The sequence below is a fragment of the Sabethes cyaneus genome, chromosome 2 (assembly GCF_943734655.1).
Source record: "Sabethes cyaneus chromosome 2, idSabCyanKW18_F2, whole genome shotgun sequence".
NCBI lineage: Eukaryota > Metazoa > Arthropoda > Insecta > Diptera > Culicidae > Sabethes > Sabethes cyaneus.
This window is the reverse complement of record NC_071354.1, coordinates 47,852,325-47,876,116: the sequence shown is the minus strand read 5'-3', so window position 1 is coordinate 47,876,116 and position 23,792 is coordinate 47,852,325.

The window sequence follows — 23,792 nt, the reverse complement described above, 5'->3', positions numbered from 1 at the left end:
ATAGACTTAGCGAAGGTGAGAGTCGAACTCACAGCTCCCAATCTCTAGTTGAGCGTGTTGTTTAACCAATTACACAGCGTTGAGCGTGTTGTTTAACCAATTAAACAACACGCTCAACTAGAGATTGGGAGCTGTGAGTTCGACTCTCACCTTCGCTAAGTCTATATTTTTGGCCTAATATCAAGAATTTTCAGTTTGCCTGAATCTTCATTTCTCGCATTAAGCATTTATTCTTCCCAACAGAAAAGTAAAAAGCCGACTGCTATACGTCGTTGAAAAGAGAAAAAATATAAAAATACTCAAAAGTGAATCCAAATTGAGTCAAAGTGATCGAACCATCCCTGCTCTTTTGTATTCCCTGTCTTGTTATCCCACGCACTGCGACAAGTTTTAACAAGTGTATATTTGACTGATAGCCACGATCGTCACTCTCGCTTGTCACTGTAACCCAGCAAATTAGCACATGAAATACCGTGTTTAACCGTTGCTTTCAGATTTTTTACATTTAGCACATCGTTTGGCTTTTCCCGTACAAAACGACAACCATCTGAACCAAAGACGAGTAATTCTCGCTGAAACGGGTCCACTACTGACACGAGGTCTTAAAATAATGGAACTTTTGCGCTTAATTGGTTGAAAATGGTTAAATAATAAGAATTACACTTTTGCTACCTCGAAATAGTGGACCCTCCGTTCACCAAGGGGCCTAACAGTTTCAAAAAAAGTTGAATTTTGAGATGAAACAACTAACAAATGGCCCGGTTCTGTAAAGGAGAAGAACAGGGCTTTCAAATGGAATAAAAAGAAATTGGCGGCCATCTTGAATTTGGGCGCCATATTGGATTTGATAAAAAATCGCCATTTTCAATATGAGCCCCCCTACAGATTTCCATTTTTAGACCACCATTGAAAAGCTGAGAAAAAATGCTACTAGAAACATTCATGAAATTAGGTATGCAATGGCATTAACTGAATAAAACAACCAATTATTTGTAGCAAGGTTCACAATTTTCATATAATTATTGTGATATTTCCAAAATTTGCTATGAAACAAACTACAAACGGCACGGTTTTGTAAAGACGAGAGATAGGCCTTATAAACGAAGGGAAAAAAATTGGCGGCCATCTTGGATTTGACCGCCATATTGGATTTTATCAAAAAATTTCCGTTTTCACCATGATCCGCCCAACCGATTTTAAGTTTATGACCACCATCGGAATGCTGAAAAAATTGTATTACCAGGGCAAAAAAATACAATAAACTCTTCAATCGTTGTGTGGCCCTTAAAAGGACCGATGGCTTGATTATCTAACGCACTTAACGTAATTTTCTTTTCGGTAAATTGGAGTTCCGATAACCGCAAACTAGGCACGGATTGTTGCAACGAACTAACTGGAAAGCCTTGGCAGCTATGCGATCTAAAATATAATCGACGGGGCCGTTCATCTATGGTCATAAGTCACGATGAAATACAAGTCCAGGCGGTCAGCTGCAAGTAACGTGGGATAATTCTGGTCTTTTTGTTGTAGCGAGCAGCATTTCCTGCAAACTCAAGCACTCAGCAGCCGGTTAATATGACCGACCGGGAACTGCAGACGTGCACGATCCGAGCGTGACTTTCGCTTGCCCTTGATGCTTCCTCCTTTGTCGCGTCCAGACATGCCACTAAGATGTTGGCAGTAGCTCAGCTAGCCTTTGAATAATGCTGTTCGCCGGCTTACCTCGTGTTATATACCGTGGACCCCCGTTGGTTTGACCATTTTTAATCTGAACACTTTTTAATTGGAACCCCGCTGGTTTGCACGATGTGCATATTAAAAATGGTTCAAATGTCATTCTCAACATGGCATCATTTGCCTTCGCAGACAATGCCCATAAACATGATTTGATTGTACTGATCTAGCGTGTTTAATCCTAGTTTAATCAGTTTCACATTTCGTTTTCCAACGATTACGATAGAAATCCGATCGGAGAATAACATATTCGCTGCTTGCAAATGCCAACTAAACGAGACTAAATCAAACCACCAAAACTATAAGAAAGAGCAGGGCGGCCAGTGCATACAAGTTTCAGCATATTTAGGGTTGCTAGTTGTTCAAATTAAAAACGAACCCCGTTAGTTTGCATGAGGAATTGTTCAAACGAACGGGGGTCCACTGTATCAGAGCAAGCGACAAGAATCGGTTCCGCCTATTTTTCATGGTCCATCATTCCATCATCTACGTTGTTTGTTCAGCATTTCAATTTCAGTCTGAAGAAAAGAACAAAGTTACCAGTGAGCCATTCACCTTTTGCTGCCAAAGAAAAATTACGCTACGTATTACTGTGCTAGATTTGTGTTGCTAGAGAAAACCGAGTGAAAAGACCTAAGTTGCAAGTATCCTAAGTTTCGTCAATTACCGATAACCGTTCTTTTAAGAACGAACAAATTCTTAAATAAAGTGAAAATATGATGAAAAGACGACGAACTGCATAAAAAAACAGAGAAAGTTGTTCAAAAACCGTCAAACAGACGATATAACATGCAAAAAAGTCGACGAAAAGATGACGAATGTACGTCAGGAAACTAACGAAAAAACGACAATAATATGAGAAAATGACGATATTTTTGTTGTCTTGATAACACACCGCAAAAAAACGAAGAAAAGGGCAGTAACACCCGAAAACAGCAAATAAAAGCGGCAAAAAGGCACCAGGAAACGATCGACCAAAAGTGCCAAAAACAGAATGACTAAAATACTTTGGAAAAATAGCAAAAAGACTATGAAATGACAACTTAAATACGACAAAGAGATGACGAATACGAAGAAAAAACAACGAAGGGTTGACAAAAAGACGGCATGAAGGCAACGGTAACATGACGGATAGACAACGGCAAGATGATGAAAAGTTGACGAAATCACAGCAAACTAACAACAAAAAGGCAGTAAAAAGACAGTGAAAATAGGCCGAAAATGCCAAAAAAAAAGCGACAAAAAATGCCAAAAAATATATAAATCGACGGAAAGACCATAAATAAATGCAGAAAAGGTATTGAACATACAAAAAACGACAGCCAAACAGCGACAAGAAATTCCAAAAAAGACTGCAAATGACGCCGCGAAACCAAAATACGCCACAAAGGACGATAAAAAATGCCAACAAATCGCTTAAAACAGACAAAAAGACAGTGTAAAAATAGCAAAAAAATCAGATGTTTGAAAATAACGCTAAATGACTAACGAACGTCAAAAAGGTAACGAAAAATGAGATCAATCTCGGTGTAGTGGTTGGCATTCATACCGAGGACGCGAGTTCAATTTCCAACCCTGCAGAATGAAAAATGAAAGATGAAGTACTAAAAACAAAGACAAATGGAAACTGACGAAAGTCGAAAGAATCCGTCCTCCAATAATGTAGGCAAAATTTGATATATGTAGGGTATGTTGCTGTTTCGTCGTAATTGCCTATTCCCGTCCTATCCAACACAAATTATTAAAAATACCAGCATTTTTATGACACACAATGCAAAATTAGTTATTCCCTAATAGTTAGTTTGTTGTCTATCATACGCGACCAATCAAAATAAGCTGAGATCTGTTTAAATGCTTTTTATCATTAAAGAAGCCAAATTTCCTACGTTTTTTCGTGCGACGAAGAAGAAAATGTCGACTAATCGTTTTAATTTCCGTCATTCATGAATGAAAATAACACACGCAAGGCATTGTCGTTATTTTACAGCCAGGAAAATTTGCCTGACCTGCAGACATATTGTAGAATAACATTTGTCATTCCGTCCTACACAAAAACATGCGCGTTAGCTTCGTAAACATTGTTGTGATTTTTAGTTCGGACGATGAAAAATTTTGATGGACGTATTTTAAAACGGTACGACGAATTTAAAAAATAAAGTCAGTTTCGTAATTTCAATAATATGCTTTAATGCTTTTCAGTGATTTCAAAGTTCACGGATCGGAAGCTAAGATGTTTTAATCAAATCAGCACAAGAACTTTTGGAGTATTCATTAAATCCATCCAACAAATGATGAAAATTAGAATGACTTTACTGACTACGACGGGAATGAGAAATAAATCCTATATCAGGAACTGATTTGATTCAAAAGCAAAAAAAAATAGCAAAAATGATCACATTAGACGTGTGCAATGAAGCGGGGCGAAACTATAATTTTTTTCTTCTGTAGTTAAAACTTGGATGGTAAAACTACGGATTTTTCTGTAACAAAACCTGACATCACTGGAACTATGTTGGGCGCTTCTTCTCCAGGCTCTGGTTGAATCTGGATAATAATGACGGAACATTGTTGGTGTTTGTGTTCCTAGAATTGCTGGAAACGCATCTGGCAAACTTAGTTTAGTAAACCCGGGAGACTGTTTGTTTCAGATTTTCTGCGATACTTCTAGAGTATCTATCATTCCACTTGGGAGTAACTTCAGCCTTTTTTTGGGAAGTAAAGATGAAAAAGATTTTTCCTCTTTATAGACTCTCTAGCAATTTTAAAAACAGATTCCTCAAGTGAGTCATCAGTTCCTGATTCGTCTGATGATTTGAAACCACGTAGGGGCTCCGGAAGATTGGGTCATTGGAAGTTGCTTTCTTCTGCTTCTTTTTCGAAGAAATTATCCACTCGATACTCCGTGAACTAACAACACCTGCCTTATTATAACAGATGTAGGTGACCGTATGACCCAGCTGCTCGCAATTGAGACAGTTACCCGACATAATCCGTGGCACAAAAAGGCCTTGAGGCCCACGTCATGGTCAGGTATGGCAGACCCGGCGAAAGTAATCCGTAATAAATCTGACGCGATGTACACTTTAATACCGTTACCAAGTGTTACTCTAGGCAATTGCTTGCAGTCCAGTGTCGTTATCGGTTAAACGTTGAAATGATTTAATCGGTTAATTCCAAAGTCCAGAAGGTCTTCGATAGTCAGGCTAGCGTACGACAGACAGCAGTCGGTGCTACTGTGTGCTTATATTCTGCTAACTGCATATTCGCGAACGCACAGACTCGTAGCGTCTTTCTGCACAGCACGCTCACGAAGCTAATAGCTCGAGAGCAGCCAGCAGCCCGAGATCCAGAGAAAATGTTTCTGTTATTAAGGTAAATAATTATTTTGAGAATTACGTTTTAAAATTTTGCCTTAACCAGTCTGAGATAAGGAAATCAGTGAACAAGGTTTCAATTCTAGTTAATGTTTATTTAAGTTAATTCTTAATGATTGCACGATTAAAGAGCATGACGGTCAGATCCAGTCTCATGTAGATTATTATTCTAACATTATGAGTTGTGTCTATTTCGTTTTGTTTTCAACTTTTTACTGTCCTGTTAACGACATTCTCTTAACGACATGAAGAGTGAAAAATGCAAAATGAAAAGATTATAGTTCGCCTCCCAGCGGTTTACAATCAAATCATTGTACGATTATCGAAGCTACAGTCAATCTTCAAGTAGCCAGTTGTCTAGCACTGTAATCAGCATCCAGACTAGCGAGCATGAGATATTTTTTATTAGAACTGTTTTCGTAACTATGAAAGTTTGTAGACTATTTGAGACAAAAATAAAATAGCGAAATTTTATATAGTTTCAACAGGTTTCAACTACTGGAAGATAGCATTGTTTGCAATAGATTCACACCTACCCAGTGCTTGTGTTGATTGCTAAGACTCTCAAACGTTGCACATTGTTTTGCGGATCCGATACTCCAAAATAGCAGTTATAAAAGGGAACACAAAAGGGCGTTTGGCACATGCTTCAAAATTTTGCGTTTACAAGTACCGTTTCGAGTAAGATTAGAAATTCCAACATTTCCCTTTCTCTGCAAACACACTTCATCGTGCCGTGCGTCGTCCGTCCGTCCGTCGGTTCGTTTGCGGGAACGGTTGCAATGAACGAGTGCTGCAGCAACTTTCAAGGTGCAAAGCTCTCTCAATTTCCTTCGGCTTCTTCTCGCCGCCCTGATCCCCGATTGTTACCACCGCACCGAGGCATTACCCTCGATTCCATCCGCCACCGATTGCTTGCGAACGACGACGACGACGACGTCGTCCGTCCAACTTCAAAACTTTGCTTCCACTTTGCTCTACTGGATCGGAACTGAACCGAACGAGCCAGGAGCGAAGTACTGAAAGAATACGCGAGCATTCATTCTTGTGTAGAAAACGGTGTTTGGAGGAATGGGATTCTCAACTCCCTCCTTTCCTACCGTTTTAATGCATATATGTTGTATGTACCCGTAGCTCAAGCCGTGATCATTTGTTTCCAGTGTTATGATTCCCGGGGGGCGAACCGATGCCTGTTACTGCTCCATCAAAACCAGCAAAGTTTTGTGCCAATATCAGTCAACTAGGTTCCAATGATATATAACGTTTACTTGAAACCTACGTCAAATGTTTGACAACCTTCAAAAACTAGCTCACATTAGAACAGCCCCCCATCCATCCGTTGCAATATAGTCAGTGTAAATCGCCCGAAGACGATTTCGCTACCCTACCCAGCAGCAGCAGCAGCAGCAGCCCTGTCAAGCAGAGGCACCGAAGACCAGCCGTATAAACCGAAACAATATAGTCTAATAGCGGTTTCATAGTCATAGTCATATTGCATGCCATAGTGTCGTTGCTGATGCTGGCTTTTATGCGCTTCAAAGCTGTGTTACGCCACGCTCGAAGCGACTGACCGTTTCATCCCTTCAGCGTGTACCACCCCCCAACATCATCATCATCGTCACCCACCAGAGCCAATGGCATTTGTTTTTGTGTGAGTGAGTGCCACCTTCCGAACCGGGTCGCTCACTCGTTCCGACGGGATTGCATCGACGCTTATGGAAGGTACGAAGTGATCGACAACGACGACGACGACGACGATAATGCGGGCAACTTCCGCCACTTGGTGACCATGGTGATCGGGTGACGGCACTCTCACCCCATTTGTTCTCACCACAGCAGCGGCGCAGCAGTCAGGGGGCACTCAGCACTTCACTTCCGCGCACTCTTCGCGATATGCGCGACCGACCGATGTGTTCGCGTGTATGAGTGAGACAGCGAACAGTGAGATGCCCCACATTCACTCAGCAGGCGTTTGCTGTGATTAATGATTATGTCCTAATGAATGTGTGTTTTTCTACTGTTGCTGTTGCTTTCCATTGCAGAGCGATAGGGTGGTTCTCGGTCATCCGTTGTTCAATGGAATCACCCGGTGCGGTAGAAGCTATGCACAGAGCTGTGTGAATGGGTTTTTAGCTAGAACGGTCAGTAGGAACCACTCGACTCGACAGTTGTTTGAATAACAGTTACTTAGCTGCTAGGGTAGCAGCAACGATACTCGACAGATCAAAAACAGAAATAAATGCTAATATTAAAATATATATTCCAACCAATATTTGGACGTATTCTTTATTTTACTGCAGTGCTCCTAGCGGTCGGATCTGGAATATTTTGACAGCAATTGGTTTTATAATATTTCCTCTTTTAGTGCTGAAAAGTTTTTCACGATCAATTTTGTTTCAAAAAAGCCATACCTAATGGAAGCAGCGAATCAAAAATTTCGAAAATCCGACGTGGTCATGATTAAAAAATCGCGAAGTCGTTGAAATCAGCTGAATCGACCGTGTGCAGCGTTCTCAAACGTTTCTGTAAGCAGCATACTATCGATTGGGAAGATCATATGTAGTAAGTGTCGCTGTGGAACTAAGGTTCGAAAGCTGCATCTGAAGGTGTTGAGAACGATTAGAGCAAATCCAGAGCTGTTGGATTATCACCTCGCGCGAAATTTAATGCCTGCCATAGCACAGACCACATGGAGGCGCTAGGTAGGGACTAGTTGCCTGCTCTATTTCATATCCGAAAACGAATTATGTTCTATGAAGACACGAAAGTTCTATGAAGACACTGGTGGAGGTAATGTTCCTAGCAAGATTCGTTTTTGCCGATAAATTTGCAAAGAAACTTATGATCTGGTATGGTATTTGCAGCTACGGACTAAAAAAGCCGAGTTTTGGTTACAAACAAGACTAAAAGCAAAGCAAAGCCTAGGTGCTAAATTCCGATATTGAAACTTGACCTTCTGTTTTTATACGACAGACATCGCAGTCAGCTGTTAGAGTACAGGACAATTGCAGGACCAATTGCTACGATCCTATTGATTCTAACAGCTTCTTCCAGTCGAGATTCGAACATACGACGCCTGGCTTATTCATGGCTAGCATCGTACCTCGAGGCCAACTGGGAGACGCACAAACAAGACAATAGGTTCCAAAACTAACAAGCTGGACTACCTCAAAAAATGTGTTCTTATGTACATTGGAGCTCACAATAGAGTTCAGAATGCGACGGAGATGAAGAGAAAATATGATGAGTTATATTCGAAGAAAAGTTAAAGATTTCATGAAAACCAAATAGGAAATTTTTTCGTTGGTCGTCGTTTGGGTCGTACATTCTTCAACGATTCTGTTAACCAAAGTTGGTCATAAAAACCGCCATTGAACGCTAATTATTAGGATAAAACCTATCATGAAATCATTAAAACATTGTTAGTCTCGTGGGTCAAGCGGTTTCAAGGCTTCACGTTTTTGTTTTTGCTGCGCCAAAAGAATGTATTAAATCATATAGCATTTACCAAGTAAATATGGTAAAACTTAAATCTAAGATCCTTGAGTGACCAAAGGCGCTATAACCTAGGTTTTTACCAAGGGCAAGTAAGTAAATGTACTTGTCCCATCCCCGAGTGTCCGGAGTATTGATTAACCTTTACTAGCTGAATACTCCCAACGAAAATCAAAACTTAATCAACTCGATTATTAATCATAAGCGGTTGGTACGAGACGTTCCCGCTTCTTCTTGCCCTGTATATTCAGAAATGTATCTAAGTTTGAATAATTTATTCTCACAAGATTCATTTCAATGAATCGTCTCTGCGTGAATACTTCACAGTTGACCTGGCCGATTTAACATTTGCGAAATATCTCGGATGTTTCGCAAATGTCAATACTAAGAAAAATAATTTGAAATATTTCGATGATTAGAAAAAATCAGAGGAGTTGTGCACAAGACACGACCGCATACGTGACGTAGGACTACGTAAATCTCTTTGTAGCGATAGTAGGATGTATCCATGCATGTAATAATAGGATTCTTCATGTATACATGCTACATGCGTGGAACCTAACGTTTATCAACGTAGGAACATTGTATACGTTCAATCCTCATCAGATTTAGGAGTTATTTCTATGAATTAATTGAATCTATTTTATTAAAACGAATCAGTCCCACTAAACCAAACAGTAAATCAATTTTCATGATCTGATTCTACGTTGAATAGTGCTTTTCCACTGGTAATCGGTACACGGCACGCGCTAGTTTTCAAAAAGCTGACAATTTTTCGCAAAACTTTTCTGCGGCTTACAAAAGAAGAACACTGATTTACAAGCTGCAGACGTTTTGGAAGTAGTAGAAAATGTCGTCCGTGATCAAAAAACTTACTCCCGCCATTTGTTGGTCGTCCGCAACGGCGAAAAATTCAACTTTTCCCTCGTTGTTACTATTGTATTAACTGGACAAGAAAATATAATAAACTCTTCAATTGTTGCGTGGTCCTTAAAAGAACCGATTGTTTGATTATCATAACTCCAGCTTGCAATAAACTTGCACTAATGCACTTAATGTAATTTTCTTTTCGGTAAATTGGAGTACCGATAATCGCAAACCAGCCACGGCTTGTTGCAACGAACCATCACGGCAGCCAGCTCCAGCTTCAATAGTTTCCTTTCCTCAGCAGCCGATGAGTACGACTGATCGGGAACTGCAGACGTGCACTGCTCAAGCGTGACTTTCGCTTGCCCTTGATGCTATCTCCTTTGTAGCGTCTAGACATGCCAGTAAGATGTTGGCAGGGGGGCTCTGTAGCCGCAAGGTTACCGAGTCTGCTTTGACAAGCGAATGGTCATGGGTTCGAATCTTAGTAGAATCAGGCAATTCGATGGCAAAGTGACTTTAGCATGGGTTTATTCCCAGGCCCCTCACCACCCTTCCTTCATGCTGAATACTATGTTATCCCGATATGGCCTATTGACAGTACAAAAATGAGACCCTTATAGTTCAATGCACTGGTTAGCTGTTCCAGGGATGGCTATAATTGGGGACAGCGCTTTCATGTGGAACGAGGTGGGTAAAGTAGAGAAAAAGCATTGCGGGAAGGGAGCTCAAATTACACACAAGCACGCATAAAATTCAATAAGCATATCGCTCACTCAATAGCGACTATAGCCAAAATAAATGCAGTGCGGGTTATACAGCAAACACCCGGGCGATATCACAATAGATCAAACCATACTGGTCGCAGTGACGAGTCCATACAGGAAAAAAAAAGATGTTGGCAGTAGTTCAGCTAGCGTTTGAATAATGCTGTTCGCTGACTTACCTCGTGTTATGTACCAGAGCAAGCGACAAGAATCGGTTCCGCCTATTTTTCCGTGGTCCGTCATTCCATCATCTACATTGAAGAAAATGAAGCATTTCAATTTCAGTCTGAACAAAAGAGCAAAGTTACCAGTAAGCCGTTCACCTTTTGCTGCCAAAGAAAGATTACGCTACGTGTTACTGTAGCATTGGTGATGGACAGATTTGTGTTGCTAAAGAAAACCTAGTGAAAAACCTTAAGTTCCAAGTTTCCTAAGTTTCATCAATAACCGAAAACCGTTCTTTTAAGAATGAACAACTCCTTATATGAAAATGCAAAAGATTTCACTAAAACTACTTATACTAATACTAATACTGTTTATATGAAGATATAAAAATTGTTGTTCTCCGCTGATCACAATAAAGTTTATTGGGCCAGCAATAAGGCCATTGCAAATCATTTTGAAAGTTTTTGTCCCCCCGCCCTTGGAAATTGGCTTGAAAAATTGGGGGGCAAAAAAATAATTGGTAGGATATGAGTCAAATTTGTTTTATAAAATCAATTGTTTGTGGGCTCTACAGTCTGACAAACTCGAAAAATGAGTGTACAAGTTGAGTTAACGTTTCTAGCACGAAACAGAATGGAAATTCGAACAATGGAATTTCCGAAAATCGTCCAAAATTTTTTTTCCTAATTTTTGTCTTTTTTTCGTTGATTTTTGCATAGAAAACAAAAGCGTATGTATTATAAGCAAGAATAGTTTCGTATTACACGTTTAAACTTTAAATAAAAATGCTTAAAACCCATGTTTTTTTTGCTCGATTAAAAAATTCACTTTGTTTTTTTTTTCACCCCCCCCCCCTTCAGTGGCCGAACACCGGAAGGACAAAAACTTTATAAAATATTTGTAATAGCCTAATTAGGCCATTGCAAATCATTTCAAAAGTTTTTGTCACCCCGCCCTTCGAAATTGGCTTTAAAAATCGGGGGGCAAAAAAATAATTTGTAGGATATCAGTTAATTTTTTTTATAAAATTGTCTTTGGGCTCTATAGCCTGAAAGACTTGAAAAACGAGTGTACGAGTTGAGTTAACGTTTCTAGCATGAAATAGAAATGGAAATTCAAACAGCGGAATTTCCGAAAATCGGCCAAAAAAATTTTCTTTCGTTTTTGTCTTTTTGTTCGTGGATTTTTGCATGAAAAATAACAACGTGTTTATTAAAAGCAAGAATAGATTTGGTTTTCACGTTTAAACTTTAAGTAAAAATGCCTAAAATCCATATTTTTTTTGGTCGATTAAAAAATTCTCTTTGTTTTTTTCGACCCCCGCCCCCCGCCCCCCCCTAAGTGGCCTAACACCGGAGGGACAAAAACTTTTTCAAATATTTGTAATGACCTTATTACAACAAAACATTGGGTTTAGTTTTAATGCGTTTTCCTGCGCATTTGTTGCGGTTAATGGTATTTAATTTGGTGTTGAGGTGGGTTTAATTGCTATCACTTGTTCACGGCAGACAAGTTTTCAACGTGACGATTATTGAAATTAAAATTGCTGCGGCACCGCTCGTGTTGCCGTTGGTGGTACATCACAAAAAGGAATTCAATGGCGCGCATTGAAAATCAATAGTTTTCTATATTTTCCAATTCGATTATCCGATCTATTGGTGTAAATAGCTTGGAAATCTATTAGGAATTGACTGAATTATAAGCCGAAGCGCGAAAACGCATTTCCACTTTGATGACGTCATTTCCAATAACAAATCATGAAGCTAGGATGTCTAGATGGACAAGGCTTTATTATTTCCAATTTTTCAATATTGCGCACTTTAAAAACAGTAGTTTTCTTTATTCGTGTAGATGCGTAGAAGATTTTCCGATCGATTGGTGCAAAAATAATTAAAATCGATCGGGAAACCGCTAAGCATTTTTCGATTTTGTGGAATGACACCCTTTCTCAAAACTTGCCGTGAGACGTAATTCTACGTCAAAATTGAAATTATTTCTAGGAATCCTTTATTGTGGATGTGATGGTATTAATAAGAATGAGAATAAGAATAAAACTCAAATCTAAGATCCTTGTTGAGTATCTTTGGGAAAATTTGTATTGTAACAAATATTTAAAGATATATTGAAATTAAATTGTTTTTCTAAAAAGTATTCAACTTTGTTTTGTCAATATTTATGTTAACTAACAAAATGCTAATCCTTTTTTTCTGTTATTTTCTTTTTAGGTAAGTTCATTATGGATGGATATACTACATAAATAATTCTACTAATCTGGTAAGACTGGAATAAAAACATACCCTACTCAACCAGAAATAGGCAGTTCTCATTCAGCAATTAATAAACCTCTTTAGTTGCAAATGTTTCTTGAGCTGTCCATACTTCTAACGAATGCGCCACACTAATTATCTTAACAATAAATTTTGAGAGACAATCAGAGGATTAGTGAGCTTGTTGATTTGTAGTAATGATATTTGATTTTTTGTTATACAGTGGTATTCCGATTATATCTACACCTGGTTTAATCTACACCCGATTTTAGGTACCCCCGATTTTGTCTACCATTTTGACCCGGTTTTATCTACCTTTTTTTAAATTATTATTTTAACCATGCGGCATGAAAATTTGGAAGATTTACTCATAACAGAGAATATTTCTTTTTATTTTATAGTTTACTATATGGCATTTGTGGTGTGTAATTATACACAGAATGGGTATAATAATGCTGAAGTCAAATACGCAAAGTAACTTCCATTTATTTTGTAACGCATAATTTTAACATTTCACAATGATCCTTTGTGAGATTTTTCTATAGGGGAGAGTAGTCAACAGTGAGACAATAGGAACAGTGAGACATCGGGAATAGCTTCGCCATAAAACATACAAGATCCATGATATTTTCCTGCAAAGTAAAGTTTGTAAATCTATATCACATAATACAGCTTGAAAAAAATTTGTTAATTTTTTAGTATATTTTTCAACAAAAGTCGTTTTTGGGGGGGTCAAAGTAAATTTTATTGCGATCATTTCAGGGGATTTTTAATGGCAAATCGCATAACTAATCCAAATTAAATTTACTACATGGCATCTCATAGGAATGAAAGATAAAAATAAAAAATATTAGACCATCGAATTGTTTGCTAAGACCACTATTTCACTATTTCTTTTAAAACATTCCTATTGGGAACAGTGAGACAAACAGATGTGGGTAATTTTCAACAAAAAATTTTTGCGTTGAATTGTAAATCAATCCATATGAATTGATTGTAAATGAGTTCTGAAGTGTAAGTTGAAAGTCAGATAACTAGGATTGGACCTTTATATGAATATAAATGTAGATGTGAGAAAAATCGGAATTTTCAATAATGCACAACAATAATGTATCCTTTATGCACAAAATAAACAGTACGACCTCTAAACTATTCTTTGTAACCAAAAAATAAGGTTTAAGTTTAATTCTAATATGTGTCTCAGTATTCAAAACTGGTTGTCTCACTCTTCCCACCTACTGGGGAACAGTGAGACAAAAAGACATCTTCACATTTGCGTTTGTAACTATTTTAGCTTTCAACCAAAAGGGCTGAAACTTTTTTTCAGACAACTAGAAGGATATACCTTTCAAATGGATTGAAGACCTCATTGGTAACTATCACCGAAAAAATTTTAAAATTTTTGGAAAAAAAGTGTCTCACTGTAGACGTCTCTCCCCTACCGTAACGCTAACGGGCACACCTCGTCTCAGCTTGGAACTAAAGGTTATCACCTTTCTCTCCTTATAAATTCTCATCTTTTGAACCATTCTCATCTTTTTTAATGATTTTATTACAAAAAAATGTATTTTAATGAGCTTTTCAGAAAAAAAAACAATAAACTAACGTTCAAAGTTTTTTATGATTGCAAAAATATTTTTTGTAGGAAACCCTTAAAATCTCTTAAAACATATAAAATATTCGTTATCTATTTTTTTAATAATACATACAATGGCAAGCTAGTTGTTTACGTACGATATCAAAAAAACAGATGTGACATTTTTTGTTTTTGAGATAGTCTTTTTTTTTAAGAAATAAAGATACGAAAATGGAATGGGCTTGCATGGCATTTTATTTTAGAGACGCATTCCTTTGTCAAAAAAACCCTTTTACTACTAGTAAAAACAAAAACCATTCGTCTCCATTGCATTCTCGACACTTTATGAAAACTTAGAGTTTCTTTGGTCTACACACCATATAAACACAAAAAGTGAATGTTTTCAATGTTTTTGCGATAATAAAAAAACTGGGCTTCAGTTCAATATTTTTTCTGAAAAGCTCATTAAAATACTTTCCATTTGGTATTAACATCATTCAAATCGGTTCAATAAATCAAAAGTTATGAATTTTTAAAGAAAGAAAGGTGGCAAAAATGGTAACTTTTGAGACCACACTGACTCAGAAAAGAGAACCCTAAGTGCCAAATAAAAATACGGTTCTAAAATTTACTGCAAAGGAATAAGTACACAAAATTTGAATAAAATCGGAGCAATTTTGAATTTCGATATGTCTTAGTTGACTGAGTTGACGTGCAATATGGCTAATGGTTGATATGAATAAAATAAGCCCTAAACGCAAAATTACGCTGAAATGATACACAATTGAAGAAAATGGTCAACATTAACAATATTTATCGTTCATTTAAATTATTTTGGAGCAATTTATTTTTCCCCAAATTTGTCTACTTTCCAAATATATCTACCAAAAATTTTCGGATGGGTAGATAAAATCGGTAAACCACTGTATTTTTTTTATATAACAAAATTATGAAACTCTGTCCAAAAACTGACAGGTCGATTAGCTGATTAATTTGGATGAAGGCGTTTTTCTCCTTCTTCTACTAGCCAGTGCTGCAATTTTTCGACTGAAAATTCAAACGCTGAAAACTTTTTTACCTCAGTATAAAGGATCACGTTTGACAGAAAGCTTTTTCGCTCTCATTTATATTTGTTTTCGCTCGACTGCTTGCATCTGTAGGTGAAACAGACACAAAGCCGTATGAACGTAGCTGTCATTCTTACATATTGAGCAGTGATTGACACACAATATCAATATCATTAAGGTGCTGAAGGGTCGAAAACTGAGAAATACTAGCACTGTCAGAAGTTCAGTAGTCATGTTCATGGGCTGACAGATAATAGATTACTACCAGAGGTAAAATTGAATGCGCTGAATGCCTTTTATATTCGCCTTCGTGTAGGAGGGCTCCCAATTTTTCCTAGCAGGTTTGTATACTTGATGCAGCTTGTGATACGAATTTTTGTTTTGTAAAAATAATCCGTTACCGGTTGCGAAATATAATGACGTGCCAAAAAGGAGCACTTAAAAATCAATTATGCTCAATAACTTTCCACACGATTGTTTTTATTGCTTTCAAATGTTCTACAAAGTTATTCAGTATGCTAAAATGCACATTTTCTCTGAAGACTGTTTTTCACTAAGATGCATATTTAATGAATTATAAAAAAATAACACATTTTTCAATTGATTTCTCTGAGATTCCTTTGGAGATCTGCTGATGGAAATATTTTTTTATAGATAAAATATAGTACTTTCACCTAATGGCTGTCTTTTATAACTTATTAAATACTAGCTGTAACACGCGCGCGTAGCCTCGCGTCTAATTGAGAGCAAATTGAAGGTACGCAATGTAACTCTAACGTTATGTAACTCTACAAGATGCATTTTTGCTCGTCTTGAATGCAATCTGGTTTGAGTCTTTGCTTAATGTGGGCGAAAATATATATCGCACCCCTCGGTTTGGCTACAGACAAGGCTCTTATATATATAGATGCGTCTAGCGACTAACAGTCTTCAGTGAAAATGTGTATTTTAGCATACTGAATAACTTTGTAGAACACTCGAAAGCAGTAAAAAAATCGTGTGCAAAGTTATTGAGCATAATTGATTTTTAAGCGCTCCATTATAATCATATTTCGCAACAGGTAAGAGATAGATAGTTAATATATTCAGCAAAGTTGCTTATTTTAGTATGTTCTGCAACTTCTCGAAGAAAAAAATTTTTTTTTGAAATTATTTTCAAAAACAAAAGTTTATATCACCCTGATAGGTGAATTCATGGTCACCCTAGTAGTGCAGAAAGATGCACTATATTTTATTATTAAACTTCTCCGAAGACACCGCCCTTGAAAAATTACGCATTTTTTACCCAACCCTGTGCAACGTCACGAGAGTGGCTGAGTTCTTACCCGCTATTCTGAAACACGATGTTGGCCCATCATCCAACGTCGTACGAATCAGCCTAACTAGTTTCGTCGGAAAACATATCGTTTTAGCATTATCTGTAACAGCCCATTTCATTTGACTGAATCGTACGTTGCCTTAAAGTCAACAGACAGAGTATGAATCTGTAAGTTGTATTCTAGGAACTTGTCTAGCACCTTATGCAAGGTAAACTTCTGATGTGGTATGACTCTCGCGAATACAAACTTCATTATAATTCAACTCGTGGAGGAATTTCGGATCGATTGATTCAAAAATCTTTTTAATTCCGTAAAATATAAACCAGTTCAAAGTGTTCAAAACCTTGGCCAGTCCAACAACAAAATATATGACTACATTTTTCGAATAAACTTAAAACAAAATTTGAACAAGACTGGACAGCTTTTTAATTTTGATAGTATTTTTCCACCCTGGTACGCCATTAGAGTGACACGCGAAAAACCACAATTGAACGAACTGTGGTTTCAACAAGACGGCGTAACATGCCACATCGCGCGTCTGCTTTTAATATCGTTGGACCAGTTTTTGTGAGGTAATATAAAAGCTTGTGGTCTACACTGACAAAGTAACAAAACGTTGCGAAAAGATTAGATCTTTATCTTGTATGTTTTTGAGGCATGTAAAGAAAAAGATTTTTAATTAATTCCAGTTTAAAATATCCATTTACTACTGTTCACGTGTTTGCTAGGCTGAATTCATTTCAACAAGTGCACTTTCGTGACGCGTTAAGCACACATGAAACCATGTGACGCAAAATTCCATAAAAGCTCAATTAAAGGTAGCATGATTTGGACGAAATAATTTATTATTCCATTATACAACCGGCGTAATTTCCCTTATCCCCGCAGGGACTGACCGTCCGATGACATTTTTGAGCGAAAATATCTTCACCGCACACAAGAGAAAGGGTCAACTATCAGCAAAAACACCTTACACATTTCTTTATTCCCTCTAGAAACCGATCTCGCTCGCCTTCGCAAGACACAACGCAATCGTGTGCACTCACCATTTGCCCCAGTCGGGAACCCAAGAGCGAGAATCGAAAAGGATATATCGAAGTAGTCGAGCATAGCGCACCAACAACAACAACAACAACATCAACAACAATAACACCAACAAACGACGCTTTACCGTGACGTGATTATCATTCAGATCAGATTTGATGTCTCTCCTTCTGCTGGGGGATACCACCAACAGCCAGCGGCTGGGGGCTCCGATTGTTGGAGAAACATGCACATATTTGCTGAGTGCCACTTCGCCTCTTGTAGTCCCGTCCTTCTTTGCGCTGCTGCTGTGCAGTGCCGTCCCGTCACTCATTTCAGTACGTCCGATAGAGCAGCAGCAGCAGCAGGCGACGACGGCGACTTGCTCAGCTCCAGTATCGTACCAAACCATGAAAAAACCCTACCATCTGGTGATGATGACGGCAGCGGAAGGGCCGTTTTTCCTTCCCATCGCTGGCTCGGCTGCGTAGGGAGCTCACACTCGCACACCCACACTGTGGCACTGAACACTGAAAGGGAAAAGCCGTGAGCGAAAACAGGGAAAATCGTGTGCATGAAGGAAATTCTGCAATCAGTTCGATTTCGACAAGTACGCGTGTCGGTTCGGTGTCCGCTTCGGAATTTGGAAAAGTGATAAATTTTCCTCTGAAAAGTTCTTAACTGACTGTGGCAGCAAGTGGATTCTGCAGCAGACGGTGTGATTAGATCGCGCGCGCGTTTTCTCCCGGACTCTCGCGGGTCAAAACGCGCGAACAAGAAGTCGCCCTCTGGTTGGTTGGTTGGCCGCAGCAAAAACAAAAGAAGAAATAAAAAAACAACAAATATTAAACAAAATGCGCGAGAGTGGAAGAGAAGAGAACGCACATTAGGCCCCGCAGAAGTGTAGTTGTTCCAAAGTCAACCGAGTATGTGCACGGCGGCAGGGCAGCACCAGGTTAGAAGATGAAAACCGAACGAATCTGAGCGGAGCCAGTATAGCGAAGTAATTCTAGAGTGATTAGAGTGCGATTACGGGGTGACAGTTTGGAAAATTGGATGCGATTTAGCACACTTTCGGCGGACTAGAATGGCAAATTAACAATCAATTTTTGTACGGTCGTCTTTTTTTTGTGGGGGGTTAGCCAGGATAAGGGTAGCTGAAGTTCGGTACAAGTTTTTGGCGGCTGCAAATGTGTTCTTAGCCTTGCCACGGTGACAGCTCGAGTGTCGTCTGCCGTTGTTTTCGAAAGTGAGAAGCAATAAGAAAATGATATGTAGCAGCATTGGTTGGCGTTGATTCAAATCAAATTTGCATTTGAGATATGCATTGAAAATACTTTTTTTTTCAGAGGAGGTGAATTAATTTATCAGTCTCGGGCGTAGAAAGTTGAGATCATCGGATTTGGTTTCTGTTGGAAATGAAAACTAGCTTTCATCGTGATAGAAATAGTTGGACAGTTCAATTATAAAAATGGTAAAGAGAAATTATACAAAATTCAATGTTACAAAGATTTACAGACAAGTAAACAATTTTTGATTGTAAAGTGTTCTAAATATTTTGTAACTTCAAAACAACCGACTGTAATTTCTGTCCTGTCAGTCGCTTAATTACAACGACGAGAACGACGATGACGACGACGGCCGAATGTCGAATGAAATATGTAAAAACTCCTTAAATAATCACCGTATCAACTGGCGATCATTTGCAGTGCTCTTTTTGCTACGAAACTATTTGATCGCTTACCTACTGGCAACTAGCAGCTGGTCGATCGTCGTCGACTCATCGTGCCGACATGATGACATAAATTTATAAGTTTTGCAAATTACCGATGTGAGAAACGCTGATCCTCAAATTACGACTGCCATTAACCATTTTCATGAAACCGTAGAAACTAGCCTAGGAAAGCATCAGCGAGTGCCAGGAAAATTCAATGCCCGTATTGAAGTCTCTAGATTCCTGGTTCTGCTTTTTCATTCAATTAAATTGCGTCTTTTAGCAGGTTTTGAGTATCGCGTTTAATTGTCCAAACACGAATCTCACTTATCAAGTTAATGAGGTTCGTTTTCTTCCATCAGCAAACATGTTACATATTTACAAAATTTATTAGCTTATTAATGGCTTGCATTGGTGTTTTCTACCATGTAGATTATTCTTTCGAGTTGCCCCATGATTAACCACCTTTTAAATTACAATTTCAGCTCAATTTTCCGCTTTTCAAACTATAAGTACTAATGTAAGATAGACTGAAGTCGACCTATTGCGTAGTTATCTATGGACTTCAATCAAAAAAATATACTAATTAAATGGCTAGACATGGTGTACCTATTTCTTTTAATTGCAAAGAAAGCGTGAAAATGTGTGAAAGACTGCGCACAGTGGTCCAAAAAGGCGAAAAGTGGAACATTTTTCCTATCGTCTTTTACTTTCATTTTAGCATTTCGGGTCGTCAGCACTTTTGTTCGTATAAATACCCCCCAAATTCTGAAAGTGTCTAAAGTTAGTCATGGTTTACTAAAATAAAAATAAAAAAATAACTTTTTTGTGTTAGTAGTTTGAGACATGGTTTCTCTAGCAAAGTTGTAGAAAATTTAAAACCAAGCAAATTTGCTAAAGAAATAAAATTGTTATCTCTATCCACTGCAGTACTATAGAACATTTTCTTAGAAAGTTCTTTAAAAATTAGATTTTAATATTTAACTTTTGTTAGTTGCATTTTACAAGAACACATTGTTTTAGACAATTATTGAAGCACTTAAAACACACGTTTCAGCAGAAGGTAGCAAATCTCTATAACCTTTCATTAGGCTTCGTACATAAATTACGTAACGCTTAGAGGGGAGGGCTCGACCCCCCTGAGCTTGCGTTACTTTTTATTACATAGGGGGGAGGGGGAGTCATGAGAATAGTTACGTAACAAAATTATACCAAAAAGGCAGTTGCCAAACGAGGATAGGATGCGTTGGAGGTGGAAAACGGTGAATCGGTTTATACTGATGAAAATTCTGGTACAAAATTATGGTTTGTAGCTGAATGAGACAATCCTATTAAATTTCCAGTTACATATTACGGTTCAAGACCATTTCAGCTTAATATGGGCCGATGGCCGATTGTGGTTTTTAATATGAAGCTCTAGCTGATTTGGTTGAATTCCTTAAAAATTAAATTAAATATGCGGTTTATGCCATTTTCATTCAATGTTGAGTACCAGGGAGGGGGGTGTGGAGGTTTGGTTAACGTTACGTAATTTAATGGGGGGTTGTGCCAAGCGTTACTTAATGTTATATAGGGGAGGGAGGGGGTCCAAAAACTGGATTTTTGCGTTACGTAATTTGTGTACCACGCCTTACAAAGTTATCGCTTAATTAGGCTTTATTTTTTTTTCTTAACTTCACGAGCTAATAGGGTAGAATGGGGCAAGTGGAGACATGAAATTAGTTATTTACCTTAGAGCAAGTACTATAAACTTGTATAGGCGATCCTTGTCTCCACCCACCCTTAATAGAGTACGCAAAACATGTTTCAATAGTTTTTTTTTAAATTGCTTCAATCTGTTTTCCTTTTGTGGCTTGGCTTCAAAGTGTGCGTGCATTAAGCTTATGGCATATGCAAAACATATAAAGCATATGATTGCCGTACTCTCATAAGGGTGGGGATAATTGGCACCCATGCAAGTTTGTTGTTCCTGATCTAAAGCAAGCTGAAGCACTGATTTGATTTTACGCAATAGGTGCGTAAAGCAACGGAAAAATCTATACCTATAGAGAAGGATTTCTGTCTGTCTGTCTGTCTGTCTGTCTGTCTGTCTGTCTGTCCGTATGTTCCTTATAGAATCGAAAACTACTGAGCCAATCGGCATGAAAATATGCATGTAGAGGTTTTTTGGGGCCAGGAAAGGTTTTAGTGATGGTTAGAAACCCCTCCCCCCACTAAGAGGGGGGGCTCCCATACAAATGAAACACAAATTTCTGCATAACTCGACAACTAATCAAGCAAATAGAACAAAATTTGGCATGTGGGTGTTTTCGGTGACAAGAATTTATTCTATGGTAAATTGAGACCCCTCCCCTCTTTATAAGGGGAATTATAACTCCTCTCCTCTTTAAAAGGGGGGGCTTCCATACAAATTTTCTCATAACTCGAGAACTAATCAAGCAAATGGAACCAAATTGGGCATGTGAAGGTTTTCGAGGGCAAGAATATTTTCTATAGTAAATTAGGACCCCTCCCCACTTTAATAGGGGGGGCTCCAGTACCAAAGAAACACAATTTTCCTCATAACTCGAGAAGTAATTAAGCAAATGGAACCAAATTTGGCATGTGGGTGTTTTTGGAGACAAAAATTTTTTCTATGATGAATTGGGACCCCTCCCCGTTTTAGGAGGGGGGGATCCTATACACATGAAATACAAATTTCCTCATAACTGAAGAACTAATCAAGCAAATGGAACAAAATTTGGCATGTGAAAGTTTTCCAGGGCAAGAATTTTTTCTATGGTAAATAAGGACCCCTCCCCACTTTAAGAGGGGGGGCTCCTATACAAACGAAATACAAATTTCCTCATAACTCGAGAACTAATCAAGCAAATGGAACTAAATTTGGCACGTGGGTGGTTTTGGAGACAAAATTTTTTTCTATGATGAATTGGGACCCCTCCCCACTTTAGGAAGGGGGGCTCCTATACAAATGAAATGCAAATTTCCTCATAACTCGAGAATTAATCAAGCAAATGGAACCAAATTTGGCACGTGAAAGTTTTCTAGGGCATGAATATTTTCTATGGTGAATTAGAACCCCTCCCCACTTTAAGAGGGGGGGCTCCTATACAAACGAAATACAAATTTCCTCATAACTCGAGAACTAATGAAGCAAATGGAACCAAATTTGACACGTGGGTGTTTTTGGAGACAAAAATTTTTTCTATGATGAACTGGGACCCCTCCTCACTTTAGGAGGGGGGCTCCTATACAAATGAAAGACAAATTTCCTCATCACTCGAGAGCTAATCAAGCAAATGAAACCAAATTTGGCATGTGAAAGTTTTCGAGGGCAAGAATATTTTCTATGGTGAATTAGGATCCCTCCCAACTTTAAGAGGGGGGGCTCCTATACAAACGAAATACAAATTTCCTCATAACTCGAGAACTAATTAAGCAAATGGAACCAAATTTGGCACGTGGGTGTTTTTGGAGACAAAATTTTTTTCTGTGATGAATTGGGACCCCTACCCACTTTAGGAGGAGGGGCTCCTATACAAATGAAATGCAAATTTCCTCTTATCTCGAGAACTAATCAATCAAATGGAACCAAATTTGGCATGTGGGAGTTTTAGATGGCAGAAATTTTTTCTATGGTGAATTACGACCCCTTCCCCTTTTAAGAGGGGAGCTCCCATACAAATGAAATTCAAATTTCCTTATAACTTGAGAACTAATCAAGCAAATGGAACCAAATTTGGCATGTGGGAGATTTTGGAGTCTTGAATTTATTTTACGATAATTAGAGACCTCTCACCTCTGTGGTAGGGGGATATGGACTCTCATACAAATAAAACAGAAATTTTTGCGAAACTCAAAAACTAACCGAACTCGAGAAATTCGAGACTCTTCCATAAAACATTAGTCAATACAAGACCACAAAAACTATCTATAGTAACACTAGATCATTCAGGACGAGACGGTCGCGAGTGTTGCCGGTGACCCGCCGTCGGAAGCGCCGCCCACTGGGGGGCTTGCAAAATTCGAGATTGTGACAAAGATCATCCGAGATTCATGATTTATGTACAACACAGGTTAATTTGTGGCAATACAAAGTTTGTCGGGTCAGCTAGTAAAGATTAAATAAGCGATAACTTTGTAAGGAAAGGTCATAGAGATTTGCGACCTTCGGAAAAAACGTGTGTTCTGAGTGATTTAATAATTGCTTAAACCAATATGTTCTTGTAAAATGCAACCAACAAAAGCTATGCATGAAAAACTAATTTTTAAAGGATTTTAATTTTTCTATTCCCAACTGAGATAGAATTATCATTTCTTCAGGAAATTTGTTTGCCTTTATATTTTCTGCAGCTTTGCCGAAGAAAGTATGGCTGTGTTTTCCAACAGAAAAAAGTTATTTCTTTATTTTTATTATAGTAAGC